Source organism: Serinus canaria, chromosome 5, assembly GCF_022539315.1.
Source record: "Serinus canaria isolate serCan28SL12 chromosome 5, serCan2020, whole genome shotgun sequence".
Classification (NCBI taxonomy): Eukaryota; Metazoa; Chordata; class Aves; order Passeriformes; family Fringillidae; genus Serinus; species Serinus canaria.
In genome coordinates, this window is record NC_066319.1 from 10,821,557 (window position 1) to 10,835,287 (window position 13,731).

A 13,731-nucleotide genomic window follows, 5' to 3' on the forward strand; every position below is an offset into this window, starting at 1 on the left:
TTCTGAAGCTCAGCATGTCCTGACTTTTTATGGCCCATTTTCCACAAGCAGTACCACGATGCTCACTTCTTTTGCAGCAAAGCAAATTCTCATGATTTACTCGCATTTCTCTGAGCATGGCTGGTAGCTGAAGTAGCCAAATTCCATTCAAGACTGAGAAGTGACCTTGCCTCAGTTTCCTGTCCTGTTTAAGATATATCCCATATTTAAAGGCTTGGGAAGTTGTGTTTCTTGAAAGACCAGTTCCTTTAAATTCCTGCATACGTATTTAATTTTTAAGTGCCACGTGTCAGTCAACTCCTGAAAACATGGTGAAGACACATTATTTCCACATGGGAGAATTAGAAAGGATCTGATCTTGTCTCAAATTGTACTCCTGGTTCCTAGAAATACTCTTGCTAGGAGATAAGGAATATGGTGTAACCATGGATGTCCCCTGGGTGTTCTGGATTGAATGAAATCCTCCTTCTCTACCATGAGAGTGGTCGTAGAATAAAAATTCCAGATGGGCTAATCATAACACAAACATTCACTGAGGTTTCAAGCTGGGACATCTGGGAGAACAGCTATGGAGCAAAATGCTAAAAAGAAAAGGTGCATTCATCCTAACTGGGACAGCTTTTACCCCGGAGTGGCCAGGGAAGTGCTGTCTTCATTTGGCCAGCAATAATTAATGGCAGGAATTCCCAGCCAGTCCACCCTTGGACCTGAAGGTGAGCTGATGAAGGTGCTTACTGGGGGTGAGGAGGGGTCTCTTGGGGAGCCTTGTCCCTGGAGAAGGGCTCTGTGGAAATATCTGGTGCTTGGGTGAGGTTTTATAGTGACATTCCATGTTTGTCTTCATTAGTGTTTAAATTTATCCTGTGGGGAATAGAGCCGACCTTGAGTTTGCTCTCTGTGCCATCTACAGGTAGGGGAGTGAGAGAGGCTTCTCCTCCTGCTGAAACCATCCTCATGCTTTGTGCTGAATGTAAACAGCGTGTTCAGGAACGGATTGTCTGTGGCAGAGCTGACATCACGACCAAATTCTTTAAAATAAAATGTTCAGGGGGAATGGTGTGTCAGCTGCCGAGCGCTGAAATGTATGGAATGGAATTAAGCAGACCTTTTCTTAATTAAAAAAATGAAAACGGATTCTGAACTTTATCTAAGGGTCACTTTGGGATGATTTTTAGACAGAAAAAATCTTGGCTTTCTGGCAGGACAGCTGTGAGGGAGTGTTCTATTCATTAGAACACAATTTGTCCAAGAAAATACGTTCCAAGTCCTAATCAATTTAGATGAAAACTTGCTGGACAGGGTTCAAGCAGGCCAGTTATGAGTCTCATAAAGCCAAACCCACATGTCTCAGTGGGCAGGAGGCAAGATAATCTTAGCTTACAATGGAATGTTTGAATGTATACAGCTAAGACACTGACATAGGCACAAGGGCTGGTTCTTTTGTGATGGGGTTTTTTTTCACCCATCACAAAGATGGGTTAGAATTTTTAAGAAGAATTGGAATTTTTAAAGAGAGGGAATATCCCTTTAAGATATAATCACTCATGCTGGATGGACTGTGGCCATATCCATCCTTTCTTGAGCTTCTATAGAAAGATTTTTGGAAAAGGTCAGCTTCCAAAGCACTGGGAACAGAGGTGTGCCTCCGAATGAAGGTCCTTGGCATGGCAGGCTCTTGCAGAGTTTTATAATTCCCAGCTGTATGAGGATATTTTTTTTTAATGAGCTGCTTCAGCGGTGGAAATGGATCAGTTTGGAGAAGCTGTTGCACAGTGAGCCCCTGGGAAGGTGACAGCATGCACAGCATTGTTCTGCTGTTAAATGCAGGCTCTTCATGATGACACATCGCTCCCGAGCACAGAAAACCACAGCTCAACACACCCCCAGCCCTCCTGGGGTTAATGGTGACTATTTTAGGGTTTGCCTTTCTGTCATTCAGTTAATTTCTCCATCCTTGCAGCTGGTAGCTTTAAAACAATGTATTTGCAGATCCTTGCAAATTCCCACAGGGATGAGATATACAGCCTGAGCAGTCTTTAGCCTGGGGAATATTTCATTCCTTAACCTGAAATGGTTTTCTAACTTGAGGACTCTTAGCTAAGGTTAATCTCCATCTCGAACATGAATCAGGGGTGCCTTTCACAGTAACTTTCAATGCCTGGTAGAAAGCCACAGCAACAAGTTGGTCTCTGAAGTGCCAGCTCACATTCCCCTCTTGGCCAGTGGATCCTCTGCTCTCCTGCATCCGTCTCTGGGAAGGGACAAACACAACATTTCTCTTCTCTCCTGACTCTCTTCTGGCTCTGGAAGGCCTTCACTGACTTCATAGGGGGGAAAAATTCTTCCTAGCTGTACGTGGCCCTGTCTACACCACAGGGCAGCCCCTCAATCCCAAACTTGTTACTCACCAGCCTTCTCCTATCCAGGACTGAGACCTGAGCCAGGAGCTGTCTTTCCTTATCACGACTCCTGTAATTTCAGGGGGCAGTGAAACACCCCTTCTGCCAGTCCTCCTGCTGCTCCTTTGCCCAGCACCACCACCCTGCACCTGCATCCCCCCTCTGGACTCAGAGAGGGATTTACCAGCGTGGCTGGGGCTGGATGTGAAGGAGAAGGATCATACAGTGTTGTTAAGCAACTTGTGGTTAGAGTCACAGTCTCTGGAGACTTCTTGACTACTGTAAACGCCAGCGGCTCCTTGTCCCACAGCCTCTTCCTTCCTTCACGCCCCGCTCTGCCAAGTCAGCCACCTGAGACTCTGCTCATTGCTCTTGTTTTCCCTGGCTCTTCTCACTTGTTTACTTTAAAAGCTCTTTCCCTCCCCTTCCCTTCATTTGAATTTCTTGCAGGAGGGTCTTGTAAGGACACCTACTTTAATCAGAATTTCCTGTGAATTATTAGGCAGCTTTTTTTTTTTTTTTTTTTGAGTTTACGTGTTTTAAAATAAAAATGTGATCATTTCTTCATTGCCCCTTCCCCAAACTCTGCTTTCAACAAGCTCTCTTCTTACGGAAAGCCGTGGTTTGAAAGGCAGACTGTCCCACAGAGGAGGAGGAGGAGGAGGAGGGGTGCTTTGGATGCAGCAGGACAGCCTGTCACCCAAGGGAAAACAGCCAACATGCTGCTGAGGCTGGCTGCATATTTTGGTTTCAGAAAGCACTCCAGACTCAAACCACCTGTGAGTGAGTCTGGCTGGCTGATTTAGTAGGGCCTAGAGCAGGGTGTCCTGTCAAAAGCCACGCTTATTTTCACAAAGGCAAATGAATCAGGCTTCATGTGGCAGGGCCACAGCTCATTAAAGCTTTGTCAAACAAACTGCAAGAGAGAGGTGCAACATTTCCTTCTCCAAACCCGGAGAATAGACGGGCCTCCTATGGAAAAGTGAGCCACCACCTCCGTGGCACATTCTGTTGATTCTGCACCAAAAACCACCAGTGTTTGTTTGCCCAGTCCATCAGCAGGCAGACCCCAACCTGATCGGGGGGACGAGCTCCTCAGGCTGCCAGGCTGGCGTGTATAACAGCACCAGTCACGTCAGCCTGCCACTCCAAGAGGAAGTAACAGCACTTCCCTCATTTCTTTCAAATCCATCCCAAATTTCTATAAAAGACATCAAAGCGATTACTCTGCTGCTTCCCGTGCTTTCCAAATGACTCATCTTCTAAAGAAACTGCTGGAAAACAAGGCACAACCAAGGCTCCTTAATTCCAGGGCTTGAGACTTTTAAACAGGTCAAAGTAAGAAGCCACAAACCCACCTTCTCATAAAACCCTTCTCCATGTTTTATGTATTTCTCTGCTACCATTTGGAGCTGGCTTTAGGAGCTATGCTGCCAGGAGATAAAGCAGGTTGTGAGTCCAGCTCTGTGACTGCAGAAGGTGAATTAGCTGGCCAAATGTGCTCATTGCTACTGCTCTTGGAAGATGACTTTTAAACAGGATGATGCTTGGCTGCATCCAGAGCTAGTAGTGAAATAAGGGATTGTCTGCTGGAAACAAGGGGACTTTTGGGAAGGAATTTTCTATCTAGCATGAGTAGCATTTTGGAAAATCTTGCCCTGTTATAAGAACGGGCGAGGTGTCCACAATTTTAAATGCTCACTGCATTTCTAGGAACTGCAGATGGGGCAGGAGGGATTGCTTCTGACTTCAGTGGGAAGAGAGCTGGAGATTGGATACAGGTTAGAAATTTGTGGGGCTATAGCTTGAAGCACTTCAGCTATTTCCATGGAATCACTTGCTAATTACAAGTGCTTGTCTAATGCAGTGCTGCAGGAAGTGAGGTTACTGTCCTGCAAAATCTGAAAGGAAGGGCTGGGGACAATGAGCATGCCCTGCCTGGCTCTGACAGGCATTCCCAGCTTCTGGGGTGCAGGGAGGTACCCTTTGGAGTGCTCCTTTTTGCTGACTTTTTCTTCCACCTTTACCCACATGTGGAAGGAACAGTGGCATTGCATTGCAGACTCTCTCATGCAACAGGACCACACACCAAAAAGCTTTGGGGTACCAAGCAGCATAGGACTGCAGGTAAAATAGCTACCTCACTGCTCAGCCTGAACCTGGCAGGGGCACTCATGTTGGAAGTAAAAACTCTTCTGCCTTTTTGCTCTGGCAAATATCTGGTGTGGGGTGTATCTTTTTGGGGTCTTTTCTGCCTCTTTTTTTTTTTTTTTTTAATTTCTCTGCAAGTTATCCAATCACTGAAGTCCATTCATCCTTTCCAGCCCTCTATTCCAGGTACTTTTAGCAGTTGAGGAAAACCCTGCATTGTCCCTCCTCAAAATCTCTTCGTGCCACTGTTGAGATGGGGAAGTGCTTCAGAGGCATGTGAGATGCTCTCAGCATGCACAAGCCAGCTCCAGGAGCCAGTCCAACTCCAGGTTTCCAGAAAGAGCCCAGAGAGGTCTCCCATCCCACAGGGAAGCAGCATCCAGAGGCTCTCCTCAGCCACTGCATGGTAATGTGTGCCAGCCTCTCTCTGTGAGTCATGCATCACAGGAGGGCTTCTCCTGACCATGAGTGGGATGTTAAATAAACCTGAGGTTTTTAACCTTTAGATGTCCACAGCTGTTCACAAAAACATGAAATACACAGTCCAACATGAGCAGCTGCATGCTGGGAGACAAAACACGTAGCAGTGTGCTTGATGAGGGGTCAGGATGTCTCCCAGGGCTCTCTGACAGGAATGAGTGGCAGGCATTGTATTTTTCTAGGTAAAATACCAGAGGTTTACCCAGTGATAGAGCCTGTTGAGTCCAGAGCAGCCTGACTTCTTGTACCACCCCCTGCATGTCCATGCCTGTGCTGCAGGTGGAAACACCACGTTTAAGAAGTGAGCAATGACTTAGAGGTCTTCACAGCCTGAACTGTTCTGTGACTCTGAGACCACTGAGTTGAGCTGACTTGATTTCTACTTTTTATCCCTATCAGTGACTGTCTTCTTTCCATTGTGGAAATTGTCACTCTGTGACCATGCCGCTGAAGGGATTATTTTAAATTTTTTTTAAACCTGCTGGTTAGGGTTTTTGAACACTATTTTTTAATATTTTGTGTGTGTGTGTGCTTAGACAAAAGCAGGGGCTGTTGGAAGCTGCAGGTCTTTGCTGTGCTGGCTCCTGGTGAGGCATGGATGCATAAAGCTGTTTGGTATGTGCTGCTGCAAGAAATACATGTGCAAGCAGGATGAGGTATCTGTGGGTGCAGGAGCATCTTCCCAGAACTCTAATCTTTGCTTTGCTGACAATATCATTCCACTGGAGCAGCTCTCAGTTGCTTTCTACCTCAGCTTGTTTATCTGTAAAATGGAAATGGGGAACTTCCTAGAGAACCCAGAGCCATATTTTTAATTATTCATAGCTTTTGCATACCCTCGAGGCGAGTATAAGCTGTAAATCTCTGAAGCTGCATACCAACATTTCTGTGGTTGGAGCATCAGGGGAGCCCCTTTTCCACAGACGCTGCTGTGTTCTCCTGGCTGTGTGTTTCATGGCGAGCCTGTGCTCGGCCCTTGGCATGCAGACCAAGCACGGGGACCCCTGACCCCTTTCTGTGTGCAGAGCCAGGTGTTTTCCTGCAGATCCTGACCTGGGGGGCTCAGGGCTGGAGCTGGGAAGGTGCCTGTGGTGTGTGCTGTGCTTTTGGGGTCCTGAGAGCGGCGTGTGGCAGACCTGGCCTCCACAATCAGCACCAGCTCGGCCCTTCCCCGAGCCCCAGGCACACTCTGCAGCCAGGGCCAAGCCCTGTCGGGGCTGTGGGCACACACAGTGCATCCCAAACAGGATGGAAGGTTGCTCAGGTCACCTTGTGCCTCTTGGTAAGCAGCCCCGCGCTTTACCATCAGCTCCCTGGGGGCTGTGACATTTGAGCTTGCACTGGCTGCCCCAGCCCGGGGAGGTCAAACAAATTGAATTTCTCTTCTAATTAGCTGTCGATGGCTTTGATCCATGGGAGACCTTGTGTGTTTCAGCTGGAGGAAGGCACGCCACGTTCCAGCCCCTCCCGCGGCGGGGCAGCGGCGATGCCCCGGCAAACGCGTGCGCTCGGCTGGAGAGCGGCCGCTGCATCCTGGCCTCTGTGGAGAGGATCCCAGCTTCCCTGGGCCTCCCTCTCACGGAAGTTATTCCTTCCTATTGTCTTTGCAAGTCCTAACAGAACGGGAAGCTGCAGTAAAGAGAGGGGATATGTTCAATTTAGGCGGTGAGATTACGATGTTCCGAATAAAGCCGTATTTATTAATAATTACCTCTCTGCCATGACTTTAAATTCAAGCAGCTGGACAGCCTCTGCTCTTTATTAATTTCCTTGGATCCTTGGCACGAAGCCCTCAATTCCTGTGATGTAATGGTATAAAAAGTTGGCTCCTGACCGAGCTCCCACCCACAAGTTCTAAATTTGGAGCATGGCAGATTTCTGCAGATTCCAGAGACAGGCTATGCTCAAGACGTGCTGATGCCTTCAGTCCCATCCTATTGCACCAAACAACAAGGTTGTGTGCTTTTTATAACGGGGATCATAAATATGACTCAGATGCACATGTTGTCTATGTAAGCACTTGGGGTTGGCTATCACTTTATGGCACTGAGAAGAAGCCAAGCCAAATAAAAATTGTTTTGAGTAAATATTACATTTCTAGAGCATGAATAAGTTTTCTCTGCAGCCAACGTGTCACTAATGGGAATAAAGAAGAAGACGGGGTGGGGGGAAAGCAGTAACTAAATCACCCCTCTGAACACAGACAGTCTGCAGCAGGACCTGTTGTTTGGACTCGTCGGGGGTGTGATATCCCAGATAATTCATAGCAGGTCTCAGCAAGGCCACGAGAGATGGAATAATAAAAATAGCTGCATTGCTCAGCGCCGTGCTGCTGCGCGCTCTCCTTTGGGTGGGATCTCCAGGAGCGGTGTGTAAAGCAGGCAAGCAGAGAACCCAGTGTCCTCCTCTCCCCTGCTCCCAAATGTGCAGAGGCTCAAGCATGTGGATTGCTCCATGGAGATCGGTGCTGCTGCTCACAGGCTCAGCCCTGAGCCTGCGCACACGTCTGCCCAGGATCCGGGCCAGGAGGAAGGATGAGGTTTTCATCCTGCAGTTTTGGGACCCTGGGGGATGTCTGCTCTGCAGGGGGGAAGCAGAAAATGAGCCCACGTGCAGCTCTGCATCCAGAAGGAGGCAGCTCCCTGGGAGCCCTGTGGGGCAGGGATGTGCCATCCCACCACGGTCACAGGGCTGGTTCCTCACAGGTGCTGGCTCTGCTCCAGCTCCTCCTGATAAGTCTCAGCATCCCCCAAAACTCAAATTACTCCTGCCCTTGAGCAGTACTCAGGGAACAGCTTATGAAATGCTTCATGTACCTGAAATGCAAAGGGATTTAAAAAAAAAAAAAAAAAGCTCTTTCTGCACAAACTTTTCAGGAAACATTCCCTGATAAAAGAAATCCTCCAGTCTTTAAAAAATAATAGCCAGAGAGGAATAGCAAGCGAGAGTCTAGCTTTGAAAATTATTAATGTCTTTCCCATTTTCCTGATGGGCATGTGCATTCCTTCCTGTTGTACCTGTGAGCTTCTACATGTCAGATAAGTGCTTTCCTGAACTTTTCTATCTTCTCCTTTTTTATAGGCTTCTCTCGGATAGCAGGCAGAAAACCTGGCTTTAAAAGAGGAGCTCAGACAGGAAGCAGCAATCTTCCAGGAGGATTTCTGAGTCAAGCAGGAGAGCAACTGGCTTCTTGAAGTGTGAATTTCAAAGATCCCTAAAACCCTTGGCTGCACAGTTGGAGCAGGTGAGCGGGGAGAGCCCTCAACACTCCCATGTCCCAGCCGTGTCCCTACCAGAAGCTTTTGAAGAGTTTCTGTGTGCAGTGGGCTGGACTGGGGCTTGCAGTGAGAAAGTCTGAAGGGCTGTGAGCCCTGCAATAGCACAGCAGCCTTGATGTCAGCAGACCTGTACCTCCAGGGATTAGCACTGAGAAACCAGGGCCGGTTTGCCCAGCTGAGGCGGTTTTGACTGTTTGAAGGATCTGGGTGATAAGTCCTTTTTCCATGCCTTGGATGCTGCCAGTGGTCATTTTCTGCTAGAAAAGCAGCCCAAACAGTGTACATTGGGCTGGCTCCCTCCCCTTGGTAATGCATTTTACAATTTGGAGAAACTTTTGTAACACAAGAAAGTGTTTTTACATATTAGAGTTTCTAAATTGTTAGAACAGTTGGAAAATCCTAATTGCCTTTAAAAGCCAAGGGAAAAAAAACAGCAAAGAAAACATTTTGAATTGCAGAATTAACAAAACTGGGAGCTGAAGTTCAGTTTCCTGAACCAAAACTTTATTCACAGAGTCCTGTCGTGTTTGTGACTTTAAAACAAATGTTTGAACCTTCAACAAGGGATTTGCACCTACCCCCAAACTTGCTCTGAGATGCAGAGCTTAAGCTTTGAAAACTCTCCAGAGATGCATTGTTGAGGTTGGTCGTGTTTAGATTTACCCCAGCATGTTGTCAGGGCTCCACATGCACAGGGGAGGGGCAAACCTACCTGGAATTGATTCAGCAGCTTGAATGAGAGATGACAAAAGAGGGCTTGGCTGGAGTGCTGGCCGAATTTCCATGAAACTTTGGGGGCAGCTGAGTGGTGATTTAACTCCACTTAATTAGAGGCTAAAGGCTGCTTCAATGTGTGGTTGTTACCCAAGAGCTCCAAGGAGGTTTTCTGGCTGCCAGGGATCAGGAGTAAAGGTAGAGGAGCTGGAGGTGACACTACAAGGGGCTGGTGCCACAGAGCTCTGGTCGTGCCCTGGTATAAATTGGGCCTTCCAGGCCTCACTCAGCAATCTCTGATTTGCACCTGGTGAACACAGGCTCAGAGTATCTTTATACTTAAAGACCCCTCCCTCCCTTTAGGGACAGTTTACTGTTTTGCAGATGTCTGTGTGCTTTTTAAATGGGTAAAGATCACCCATCTTTCATCAGTGCCCAGCAGAGGCACCAGGAGGTTAAGGGACCTGACGAAGGTGATAGCAAGTCAAATTGTTTGGAATTTTGTAGCTCTGAAAGATCATCTTTCTAAAACAGGAAACCCTCTCAGGAGTAGTAGGTTTTCATTAAAACAACAGTTCAAACCTGTCGATCTTGATCTATCAGGAAAAAGAGGAATGTAGAAAATGTGAGAGTTAGCTTAGCCTCCCTTAAACTAAACCACCAGGTTCACGTTCCTATGGAGAAACAAATACCCTGCAGGCATCGTGGTGTCTTTGATTTATTTTTGGAAGTTGAAAACTCCCCTTCTTGGTGTCTGAGCTAAGAAAAAAAACCAAGGATTTTTTGAGGCAACAAAAGGTTTCTGGAGGAAAAAACCCTCCAGTCCCCCTTCTCAAGGGTTTATGACACGAGCAGTTGAGCTAAGGTAACCCAGCTTAGCCTCCCCTACATTTCAAAATTGGGTTAAAGTTCCTAAGTCATTGAGGGAAAATGTTAGTCAACAGATAATGACTCTCGAATTGGCGTGTCGGGCCCCGGCAGCGGCGGGTGCAGACCCTGCTGTCGGTCCCCCGAGCAGCTCGGAGTGACCAGCGTGTCCCCAGGAGGGAGGGGGCACCGCGGCTGCCCGGCTTTGTGCGAATCCCCGGGCTGCGCTGACAGCCTCGGTCAGCACTGCCCTCTCCTCTCCCTCCTTCCCCGGAGGCCAGCGCAGCCCGGGCAGAGGTTTTGGCCGCTGTCGGGTGTGGGTTTGCGGCGAGGCAGCAGCGCTGTGGTGCTGCACGTACACGGGTGACGCGGCTGGGAGCGTGGGGCCGGCCCGCCGTGAAACCCCCGGCGGAGCCGCATCCCCGGCTCTGCCTCCCGGGGCGGGATGCGCACATGTGATTCATTAGGAGCAGGGCCCGCTCCCCGGGCTCTCCGGGGCCGTGCGGCGGTGTCCGGCTGCCATCTGCTGTCCGGCGCCCGGGGGGGCCGCGCATCCCCAGAGCATCCCCCGAGCATCCCCCGAGCATCCCCCGCGCATCCCCCGCGCATCCCCCGCGCATCCCCCGAGCATCCCCAGAGCTTCCCCCGCACATCCCCCGCGCATCCCCCGCGCATCCCCCTAGCATCCCCCGCCACCTTGGCCGGCGACAGCTAGGCCTGAGTGCCATCCCCTGGGCTGCGGCCAAGCCGTGAACAAACTCTGCCCAGACTCTCAGGGCCCCCCGCCACAGTATCTCCCGCATTCCTGCGGCAGATCTGGTATTCCTTATTGTTCTCCCCGTCTCTGGGGGAGCAGCTGCCGCTGCCTGGCCGGCCTGCCGGGGCAGGAGCTGGCGGAGCCCTGGGCTGCGGGTCTCACGGCTCGCCGGGGGCTTTGGAAAAATCGTGTCAGTCTTCTCACCCTGCTTCGGCACGTAGGGACTTGGTGCTCATCAGGAGGGGCGAGATGAAAATGAGAAAAGAATGGAAAACTGGAAGAGCAGCAGTGGTTGTGCAGCTCCGCTCCCCCGGAGGTGCTGCGGGCTCAGCAGACCCGGCCCGGGCTGGCCCGGGCTCGGCCTCAGCCGGGAGCTTCCAGGGCCAGCCTGAGGGCAGCACCTGGGGTTTGCTGGCAGCCCCGGGGACACCGGGGGCAAGCACTGGGCAGAGGGGACCGAGGGGCAGAGGGCAGAGGCAGAGCTGCCCTGGAGCTGGGCAGGGCTGGTCCCTGCTCTGCAGCCAGGGCACAGCTGCTGCGGGGCAGCCTGGCCCAGCACGGGTGCCCAGCACCTGGTGGAGTTTCCTGGTCCCTTCTGGTTCTTGTACCCCATGCCTGTACCCTCCCTCAAAGTATGATTTCAAGGAATGCACCCTCTGGATTTTCTCCTGCTGGCAGGAAGGATTTGCTGGCTGGAGGTGGCTGAGGGCCACTGCAGGCTTGGCACTGCCATCTGTAATGGTGACAGCGAGGAGCCTGTGCTGGAGTACGGGAGGGCACCTCTCCTTCACCACAGGGGCCTGCACAGCTATCCCCTGAGACCAGGCTTGGGGAGTTGGGTATTTTGGGCAAGTCACCTCCCCAGGAAGCCCCATGGGCCAGCAGAGATCCCCCTGGACAAGGTGCAGCCTCACAGGCAGGCAATGGCCACGCTAAAGCAAGCCAGCAAACACAGAAGGTGCCACCTCCATCCCCACAGGGAGCAGAGCCACCACACTCAGCTTTTGGGGGCGTGAGCAGGCTCTACCCTGCTCCCATCATTTCCCACCTCCTGTCTGGGAATAAGCAGTCCATGGCCACATGGATGTTTCTGGAAGGGAAGAAAGCCTGGCTGGAAAATGGGGCATGCTCCACCCTCACAGAGAGATGTGGTGGTTGTCTGGTTGTCTTCATGGCTTGGGAGAGTAAATGACCCAAAGCATCACTGGCAAAGGAGCTGGTTCAGAGAACACAACCTTGTGCTGCTCCAAATGCAAAAAATTCAGCTCCAGTTTGAGAGGCACTCTCTGAAAATGTCTGAGCAAAGTGTGACCATAAATAAGTTTTTTTAACTGTGGTTTGTTTTTATTTTATTTTACTTTATTTTTTCACTCAGGACTGAAGAACCAGCACCCCAGAGGACCTGCATGTCCCCAGCACTTGTACCTTGAGTCATGGCTGAGCTGCACAAGCCTCTTCAGAGTGAGAAACCTCCATGCTGGGGTCGGCTCTGAAACAGCTGATTTGTGTCAACACCAAGTCCAGGCTGCTTTTGAAAGTGTCTCATGTCTGTGCCTGAGCTCCCAATCCCATCTGAGACACCAAGGTGTGCTCAGAAATAGTGTAACAACAGGAGGGACAGCAGGTGAGTGTGTGCATGGGGACATTGCTGTCCCTGGGTCCTGTTAAAGGCCTCGGTGTGCTGCAGCCACTGCAAGCAGCTCTATAAATTAGCAATTCCTTTAACAGCTGTGTGCACAGCTGGGGCTAGATCAGGCCCCTTTGGTGGGCAGAAGAGTGATGTGAGCTGTGAGCATGCTGAGTAGGTGTAGAAAGGGGGTTTGTGTGGTTTTATTCACTAAGGGATTGATAAGCTATTCAGTAAAGGCTTATGGGGGAAAGTGAGTGCACTTGTGATGGAGATTGTGATTTCTTTTTTCCTTGTTATCAATACTCTGTCCAGTCTGCCATGGGCTTTCCTCTGACCCTGCTGCTCATATACTTTTACATTTCCTCTGTCAATTAGGCTAAAATATGAGGGAAAAGGCAAGAGAAGGGCTCTTGTCAAGTGGTTCTCCCAGGGTTATGAACACAGGTCTTAAAAACTGCCTCATTAAATCTCCCTCTCAAGGCCTTTCAGAATGTTTCTGATTTAACTGTTTTGCATCATACCATTCCAATTTTAATTTCTTCCGGAGGTGAGATGCTGCTACATTTGCCAAATATCTTATGTGTTACAACAACCACTGACCTTTCCCTTTTTCTGAAGGATGGTACTTTTGGCACACCCAGGAAGCCAGTCCATAAGACAGTGTTTTTCTGCCCTTTTGAATCCTGCCATTTCCAGGCAGTAGGAGTTCACAGTGAGAGTAAACATGTGGAAGCCACAGGAATCTTTAAATTGTGTCACAAAGTTTCTGTTTGCATTTAATTTTATAATTATATATATATATGTATATATAATTTATTTAAATTTTAATCTCCATATTTATATAATTTATTTATATATATATATATATATAATTTATTTATTTTGTATGTATATTTATTCGTGGCTGGAAGGGGCGAGCCCGAGTCCCGCTCCCAAAAGGGGAGTACGTGATGCTGAGCACGTCCTCGGCTCGGCCCCGCTCCTGCAGCCTCGGGGCGCGCACACAGCACCTGGGCAGAGGCTGCGTGCAGGGCAGGAACCTCCCTCGCACCTTTTGCCTTGTTCTGCTTTTGGGAAAGCCGCTCGGCAGCCCGAGCTGCGCCTGCAGATGCGAGATTGAGGGATGCTGTATCCCAGTGCCCACACTGTCCTCCTGCGGTGCGCCTGTTTATTCGGAAAATATGTCTGAATTAGCTCACAGGCCCGTGGGAACAGCGGCAACAAAAATCCATTTTTCCTGGGCTGGCGGGATGTCCGTGGGCACGCTGAGCCAGCAGAGGAGCTCCGGGCTCCTGGAGCAGGGACAGCGCTGCGCTGGCCGCGGCACGGAGGCGGTGGCGGAGCCGCAGCCGCGGAGCTTTGCCCTGGCAGGGCAGGAGCGGCGGGCTGGCTGTCCCGGGACACCGCCACGGCCGGGAACGCCGCAGGATCACGGCCGAGGGACGGCGGGCTGGT

The 13,731-nt window shown here is 50.0% G+C and overlaps 1 long non-coding RNA gene across 1 annotated transcript; it reads left to right on the plus strand.

Moving 5' to 3' along the window:
• The first annotated feature begins 514 nt into the window (after positions 1-514).
• On the plus strand, positions 515-12,999 carry LOC108961328 (uncharacterized). The gene is made up of 3 exons (XR_001989558.3): positions 515-713; positions 8,112-8,274; positions 12,022-12,999. It is a non-coding gene; the product is annotated as an uncharacterized LOC108961328 (long non-coding RNA).
• The last annotated feature ends 732 nt before the right edge of the window (positions 13,000-13,731 follow it).